The sequence below is a fragment of the Pleurodeles waltl genome, chromosome 8 (assembly GCF_031143425.1).
Source record: "Pleurodeles waltl isolate 20211129_DDA chromosome 8, aPleWal1.hap1.20221129, whole genome shotgun sequence".
Lineage (NCBI taxonomy): Eukaryota > Metazoa > Chordata > Amphibia > Caudata > Salamandridae > Pleurodeles > Pleurodeles waltl.
In genome coordinates, this window is record NC_090447.1 from 36,448,243 (window position 1) to 36,457,566 (window position 9,324).

Below are 9,324 nucleotides of genomic sequence, written 5' to 3' on the forward strand. Positions count from 1 at the left end.
CTGACTTAGCATATTCCAACAAAAGCCGAAGACAGAAATGGAAGTGGTCAAATCAATTCAGTCCACAGATTTACAGAACCAGGAGCCATGTTAATAAATCAGTTTCTGCATTCCCCAGAGACAATAACATGGGCTGTATCTACAACAACTACCTGTGTTTTCACATGCATGATATCTATAGAGGTGACAGGTGTGCACTTCACAGATGAAGGCAACATGGTATTTATCAGCAACCTGTAACTCTGTATCTGCTCTTATATGTAGCTGTTACATACTCACAATGAACACAAAGGCTCTTCTCAGGGTCACCCAACTGCTCAAAATGTTTAAAATGTTCTTAATTTTTTTTTTTTATTCAACTCACAACTTTATATATATATAAGAAAAATGTTTACATCACACTATGTACATCACTTTCTAAATAACTTTATAAACACATCATTGACTGAGTGTGCCTGTGACTGTGTTTATGAGAGTTAAAGTGTGTCTGTGAGTGGGTGCATCACTATATCACTGACATTGTGAATGGGTGCATAAGTGGCTGAGTGGGTCTCTCAGTGGCTGCATGACTGTCTGAGTAGGTCTGTGAGTGTGTGCATAAGAGTCTGGGTGGGGCTGTGAGGGAGTGCATGAGGGTCTCAGTGGGAGTGTGACTGGATGCTTCATGATCTGAATGGATCTTTGAGTGGGTGTGTGAGGGTCTGAATAGGTCTTTCAATGGGTGATTCACAGTCTGAGCGGGTCTGTGGGTGGGTCTGTGAGTGGCTGTATGAGTGTCTGAGTGGGTCTGAAAGTGGGTGAATTAGGGTCTGAGTAGGTCTGTGAGTGGGTGTGTTAGGGTCTGAGTGGATCTGTGAATAGTTGTGTCAATGTCTGAGTGGGTCTGTGAGTGGGTGTATAAGGGTCTGAGTGTTCATGTGTGTGGGTGCATCAGTGTCTGAGTGAGTCTGTGAGTGTAGGTGCCATTCAAAGTACACATTCAAAGAGGCACCAGAGCCATCAAAACATGGACTGCACACAATCCAAAACTGGCCTGAATGACAGAGACCACTTGCACTCTAGTTCTTCCAGAAGTGGTGCTCCGCAATACTGCATCATGCGTTCACAATACTGTTGCGCTGGTGGAAGCGCTTTCAGTCCTCCTTGTTGTGAAGGGACAGCCATAGCGAATAAAAAATGCCAACAGCAAAATACCACTTATTATAGCCAAAGTAATTCGAAATCCCTTGAATATCGAGCGTATGGCTGAAGACATTAAGCCAAAGAGGGAGAAGAAGGTGTGATCGAAACCAGAACCAACAGCCTTAAAGAACTGTAAAATCCCCATAGTACTGGATGCATTAAATATTTGTCCCTAGAGTTCATCAAAGTATCTCGGAAAATTTGTATTTAAAAGGGACTTTATTTCTGCAGATGACCTTGCCACTCGAAATGCATAGGTCTCGCATGCAGATGTAAGCGCTGCATGTTATTGAAACAATAAAGCCTTTATTCTGTTAAACTTGTCAAAATTCACATTTGAAGTAGCAATGTGAAGCCTAATATCTGCTACTTTTGTCTGTTCTATGGGACAACAAGAACATTCCCAAAACAGGTGACGAATTGAGAGTTCCCAAAACGATGTAAGCAATTCCGGCTCGCATTCCAAAACAGCTCTCACTGTTAAGAACCACATAGCTTCCATTAGAGAGCACCTGGAATGCAGGTCTAATCTAGGGTACTGGAACTCCCTTAAGATAGCAAGCTAAGTTAGTTGCCGAATCGTTACATGCCCCATGCAAGGACAGCAGCTTACAAACCATCGAATGGCTGACAGAAGTCTCACATTCACTGCCACTAGGAAAGATTTCTTTCATGCCATTGAAACATTTGTGTGCAAATGGAAGCTCCCATACCTTATGAATGTAGTCATCTCCTAGCCTTCATATCTGCCTACTGGAATGTGTTTCAAGCAGGATGTGAATTGCAGTGTTGAAATAGGCAGATTAATAAACCCGTGTATTAACCATTCAGCCGATGGTATTTCAGCTGCAGCAAAAGGCAACTTTTCTAATCTCTTGCTTTTTAGCATAACATAAGTCACTTTCTTCTTAGCCATTATTTGTTGCTGTCGTGTCAAACTAAATGCTGAAAATTTGTCCCTCATGCTAACGTGTTACCAGGGAACATGACCTGATTTCAGTTTTAGTAGTGTCTAACCCAACTGCATAATGGACCTTAGCGTACTCTGTCCGTGTTGTAAAAATTAGATGTAATTTTGCACAATGTCTATTACAGAAGAAACAATGTTGTTTAAAGTATATAAGGTGTTCATCCCATTATCTACAGCTGTTAATGCTTTCTGTAAATTTTTCTGATCTTTTTGCCTTAACCGTCCAAATTTCATTGTAGATTGTATATAAGAAGCGCTTTTTACATTGCTTCTGGGGCCTAATGGGAAATTCTGCAAATCTGTGTTGTATAGACAGGAGCCTTAGTTGTTCTTTAACACCATCTAGTGAGGAACTTTTTAACCATTGCTGGCATAATTTCCCTACACTGTATGTTGTTACTATGCCTGAATATTCTGATGACACTTAGCGAGGGTCTGGCCTATTTGTTCTACAACCCCCCGTGGAGTTTACAAAACATGCATGACAACCATTTGTGCCTACTGGCCACAATAACCACCTGCCAGGACATGAAAGTGATGTATTGAATGTTCCATTTTGGATCCACTCATCAAGCTGATCTTCAGTTGGAATAATGTATTTTTGCCATTTGTAAAATTTAGCAGGGGAAGGGATACTGGATGCATTCAATTTCTTAATTTTTGCCAAGCCTAAACAACTTGTCTGTTGTACAGTTTCATTTTAGAATATCATTTGAACAGGTACTAGGCATGCTCTAGATAAAGCTTCCTTTCACCTTGTTTGCCATTTTTTTGTTCCCCACACACTTTTTAAGTCAATCGACTTCAGCCAATATTCATAGACTTTTATAGCCAACTGGAAAACAAAGGAATAGGGATAAATACATTTGGTATCAGTTAATAAGATATGTTGCATATCCATTAATGACAATTTAAAATAACACGACTCAGCATTTTTAACATTGTGCCCAGAAAAATATGCAAACTTTTCAGAATATATTTATGAACTACCATTGGCAGAGTTGGACAATGTTCCCATTGTATGGAATTAAAAATAGTCTTTGGGGTTCTTACTCTGTGAATGTCATGATGTCCATAATAATTATAATAGAACATGTCTCCATCATTTTCTTTTGATTGATAAACATCTTTATTTTCAATTACAGTAAAATATTCGAATGCAGATAGCAAAGAATCAACTGTTTTTACATCCCATTCATGGGAAACAACTCCAGGTGTTATTACATCATTCATGGAACGTTTAAATACATATGGAATTTGAATAATCTCCGCTGGTCCATATATTTATCAAAGGGTACTTTATCCCAAACAATCCCATCAGGAATTGGTACAGCTGAAATGTTCACTAAGGACAAGTCTCTTCGGACCATATGGGAGGAAAAATGCGGTTTTAGGACGGCATCCACCAGTTCAAATGGAGAACGCTCAGGAAGGTTATGTCCATGTAGTAGTAAGAAAAAGACAATGACAAACCCAATCCAAAGACAGAAGGCAAGTACAATTAAGAAGAGCCACAGAGAGCTCAAAGGAAGAATGAAATAGTTAATTTTGAGCAAATGTATCAGATTACGTGCTCTTGACAGTCTTGCTGTAGAAGAAGAGGATGAGTCGGTAAAAGTGTAATTGATGTCGGCAAAGTATCCAGAAGCAGTTTGTGCGAAAATGGGAGCCGTGTTTAGGAGAAAAGAACTGGTAGAAGTCTCCCTTTATGTTTCATAGTAGACTATTCCATCCATTTGAGTTGAATTTGAGTAGAACCGCTCAATATTATTGACATTGCTTGTCGTAGAAGAAGTTAATGGTATTAATGAAAGATCATTTTCTACCCTCCCCAAGCTCGGAGAGGTGTCAGCGTGCTGCCTAAAACCTGTAGAGGAACATCCTGGTCTGTAGTGAGAGGGATTCTGGACCTACCCTGGAGTCCTCTAGGTATGCTGTGCAGGATCGGCTATATGGTGTACCTTGACATTGTTGATGGAGATAAAGAGATTTTCTTTAGAACCAGGCAGCGGTGGTAAAATAACAGTACTGGTACCATGTATTCCCAGGACTGGAACCGGTGCACGATAAGAAGGACAGAACTCCTATTTAACAGCAATGTTTTCACACACTAAGGGGGTTATTCTAACTTTGGAGGAGTGTTAATCCGTCCCAAAAGTGACGGTAAAGTGACGGATATACCACCAGCCGTATTACGAGTTCCATAGGATATAATGGACTCTTAATACGGCTGGTGGTAAATCCGTCACTTTTCCGTCACTTTTGGGACGGATTAACACCTCCTCCAAAGTTAGAATAACCCCCACAATCACCAACTTTTGGAATCCAGCCCAGAAGTGTTATTGATGCATCCCCTTTTTCAAGGAGGCGGCACTGGCAGATGCGTTGTCATCACAGAACTGTTGTAAGTCCTGCAAGACAGTGACACATTCATTTATGTCCAAAGGAGTATCTGTTGCCTCCACGCCAGGGCTATCAAGATCTAAAACATACATTTGTGTTCCGAACAGGCATTCATATGGGGTACACCCTCCCAGGGACCTTCTGGGCAGATTATTAAGTGTTCTCTCAAGTCCACACAGGTGATTAAGCCACCTATGACCCATGCCTAATACTATAGCTGTTAAGTATTGCTTTGAATCCTGGTTTCTTCGCCCCAGCACGCTATTTCCCGTGGGAAGATATGGAGACAAATAATACAGTTGGACCCCTAACAAAGCCATGGTGTTCCTGAATGCCCTTGAGACAAAAGCAGGGTCCTGGTCTGAGTGGAATGCCGTAACTGCATATGTGTTGATAAAGACTTGCAAATCTTCAATAACAGTTTGAGCATCAGCCGAGAGTTGTGGCCATACCCATAGAAATCTGGAGCCTGAACCAACAGCGACTAAAATGTACTTGTGTGCACCATCAGGTGTCAGGGGACCACAATGGTCCAGGTAAACACATTGTAGAGGTTTGTTGGAAATTAGGAGGGATGTCTGCAGAGGGAGTTTGACAGTGGACCTTTTTTATTTGCTGACAGAAGTCACAGCAAGGGACATACTGCTTGATCTGTTTGTATAGACCTGGTCACGAGTAGCATGCTTGCAATAGTGAAATAGTAGCTACTATACCAGCATGGGCAGAAGCAACACCCTCATGCACTGCTTTAATAAACTCAGGTCTTTAAGCTTTGTTGGGGATCACATGATCACCCACCCCTGGTATTGTTACTAGGGCAGTATTAAAGCTAGATATGTGGTAGGCATATTTGGCAGGATATGCCATTGGCCTGGGCTTGCCTTCGGCCAAAACTTTCACAGCAGCCAGTGTTTCATCATCCAACCTCGTCTTAGAATGAGTTATTTCAGCAACAGAAGCCATAGCTACTGCTGACTTGGCTGCTTTGTCAGCCAAGGTATTGCCAGTGAAGTGGCCATACCCATAGAATTGCCAGTGAAGTGTTTTCCAATACATTGATGTCCCAATAGATGAATTACATTGATATAGGGTAGCGTTTACTTCAGATCCGCTAGATCCTCCACAGTACTTTGTGTTTAATGGTGTTACCTTTTGAATCTCTGAACCCATTCTGGTGCCAGTAATGTAGATATTCATTGAAGGACTGGACACAGTAGTATGAGCCACAGACAATTATTGTTAACTATCCTGGATCCGTGTGTTCCAGTGCCATCAACAGAGCCTTGAGCTCTATTAATTATGTAGTGCATTCCCCTAAGTTCTGCGTGTAAGTGTGTTGTGAATTCCTCATCTTTCATGTACTCACTCTAGACCGCACATGTAGCGGAGTATTGATATTTAGTGCCTACTGTGGGTTGGGCTAAGCCATCAGTGTTCATAATTGTTTGATATTGTTCGATAGGCAATGTGTTTGCTGGAACAGGGTATTCAAGTTCATATTGTAGGAATTCTTGAATTTGTAATTTTGGGTCAAAAACATAGTCAACATCAGTGACCATCAGAGACGTTGCCCATTGAATCCAACGTGGATGTAGTGCCCTAGTATTAGGAATGCTGGCTTTGGTGACAGCCTAGAGGGCTGGGATAGGAGATACAACAATGATGTGTTTCCCCTGGGCCTGAGGTCTCTCTTTATTGACAGCCATCTGAACAGCTGTCAGAATTTTTTCTGTGGGAGCAAAGCAAGGTTCAACTGTGGAATACAAATGTGATTAGTATGCCATCGGGATGGTATCACCCTCATTAAACATTACCTAGGTGAAACTAATAGAACCAGCAATTACTCTGATGACCAAATGTGTTTTGTTGTCCCTTGTGTGTAAGTGTTCAGCTGCAAGCATGTCTTGTTGCAATACTCTGAGAATGCATGTGTGTGTGACTGTCCAATACTTGCTTGAAAAGTCAGGATGTATTAAGTCATATAATGGTTTGATGTTTTGTGCATAATCTGGAATGCATGTTCTGCCAAAGTTTAAAAAGCCCAACAATGACTGGAGCTTTTTGATAGTGTGGTAGTTGGAGTTGTGCACACTTTTCTAAAAATTGGGGCACTAGGCTCTAGCCTTCATCTGATAATCTGTATGCCAAAAATAGGATACTAAGGAAGGCAATTTATTTTATTTTTGTATTGAAGTTTATAGCCTAATTCGGCAAATCTCACAACAATGTTGGTCAGCTGTCTTACATGTTGAACAAGATCATCATCCGTAAGGTAGATGTCATATATGTAGGACAATGCTTAAGGGTCAATGTTGTGGGAGTCAACAAAAGTTTTCCTGAAAGCCTAAAGTGCTAAAACTTGTCAAGTCCCTACTTTCAGGTGCTATATATATTTTTGTGCACTATATTGTTAATAAGTGCTGTACTATGTGCACTTTGAATTGCAAATGTGTGTGTGTAACCATGTAAATGTCTATAGTCTAAGACTATTCTATATAGGTGGTCCGGTTTGAGTGCAGGGGACAATGGGTTGTTCATTTGCGAGATGCAGGGTTCAATTACACCCTGATACTCTAGCTGTGTGAGGATTTCCTTCACAGGTACTCTAGCTTCATGCTTTATTGGGTATTGGGGTTGGGATCTTAATGGTATTATATTGTAGGGAGAATCTTTATCCCACCCTACATGGTTGCGATATAACACAGGTGCCTTCACCCAATCAATAGCGTAAGCTTTCCTGAGCTCTCTGGGAACGAGGAGAGAAAAAGAGGATTCAATTACCTCATCCCCATTTGGAAGATAATGAACAAATTCTGGTGGGCAATCTTTTTGGCCAAAAATATCATAAACGGTAATGACGCAATCCCAAAAGATGGAGTCTATTGTGTGCCCAATGTGTTCTTCTAATTGTATTTTTAGTTTGTATACCCTATCGGGTGAGGAGACATGCATGTCCATAGTCTCGACTTGTAAGCAGTCATCAGTTACTTTCACCTCCAGATGCTCTTGAAGATTCTGGTGAACTATTATGACCTCTGTCGGGCTGTCTAGCAATACCAGCGCCCACTTGCTGTTCTTCAGTAAAGCTCTCATCCTAAGTGACATTTTGTTTAGAAATCGCTACAACTTTTTTATTTTTGAATTGAGGTTTTTGTTGAGGAAGTTTCTCTTCTTTCTTAACAGAAACTTCTGACAAGTTTTGTGACTCCTTTCTGTGTTTCAAATACTCAGTTTGCTACACTGACTGCACATCTCTCTCACTGCGTTTATGAAAAGAACAAGATTGGCGTGTATCAGTATTTTGATATCTATCAGGCATTTTTATATTATCTGTATGTCTAAGATTATAGCGGTTTTGAGGGGTCTCCAAAGGAAGAGATTCTCCCCTTTTTATTTAGGTGTTTGTTTTTGTTTATCTCAGTGATTTTTAGAACCCTCAGGTGCTTGCTACGTAGTACCCTTTTTGGATTTACCCTGTGATTGTGATTTAAAAGGTTTGGCTCCCAGACTACCTCGACTAGAGTAGGTCTCAGCGATAATCTTTGGCAGCTCACGTTCTTGATCCTGTAAAGGAACATCCTGCAGCTGTATTCGCACTGCTAGTGCAACTGCTTCCCCTTTAAGATTACTTAATATTATTGAAGATAACGTGGAAAAATTGCCCATTAATTGCTTCCCCAAATCCAGGGCTGGGGAAGCCCAGTATTCATCTTGAATTTGCTTTAACACTTCCAAAAGATTGGCAAGTGTTGGTGCACTGTGTGCAGTAGTATAGTGTGTGGCAAATACCATGCTGCAAGTATTACAGTTATCCCATTTCCAAAAAAAGTGTGCCAGTGATGGTTGTTGATTGTGAAGCCCCTGGGATGGCCAAATCCCGGGGGCATTTCTATTTTAATGAAGTGGGGCCGCTTTGGCCCCTGTAGACTCCAGGACCGCCACCTCTCCTGGGATAAAATGTCACTAGTTACGGGGAGGCTGCCCAGCCCTCCCCTTAGCCCCAGGGACCACCACCTCCCTGGGGCTTTGCAGTAAAAGAATGCAAGGGGCCATGCAGGCCCCTCGCAGCCCCTCAGACCGCCACCTCCCCAGGGCATTTCAGTAGGTATTTTTGTGCAGCTCACCTGCAGTCCCAGGGCCTACAACCTCCCTGGGACATTTCAGTAATAATGTGCGGGGAGGCGCACGTCCCCCCACAGTCCCATGGAAAACCACCTTTCCTGGGCATTTCTGTAATTATGTGTGGGGGGTTGCGCAGCACCCCACAGCCCTAGGGACTACCACCTTTCCGTGGCATTCCTGTAAATATGTGCCAGGCTGCACAGCCCTGGTGATTGCCGCCTCCCCGGGGCATCGCAGTAAAAAAAAGGACATGGCTTGCATGGCCCCCTGTAGCTCCAGGGGCCACCAGCTCTCCAGGGCATTTCAGTTATTATGTGGGGGTGGCGATCAAACCCTGTCAGTCCCAGGGACCACCACCTCCCTGGGGCAAACATTAACAAGAGAAAATGGGGTTCCATTTCAGACCCCCAAAGGCCGGTCACCACCACCTCCTTGGGGCTATTTTAGTTGGAGCCAATGATGACCCTGGGGATCGCCACCCCCCTGGCCCGACTCTTCCTATGTCCCAAGGTGCCCATCCCAGGACATAGCTTTTTGCTGTGGCTTGGCTACAGCTTTACAGATGCGGCCAAGCCACAGCAAACACATTGCTTGCAGCGAGGGAGAGCTATCTCACTGCGAGCAGAGGTTTCCTGTGTCTCCCTGCC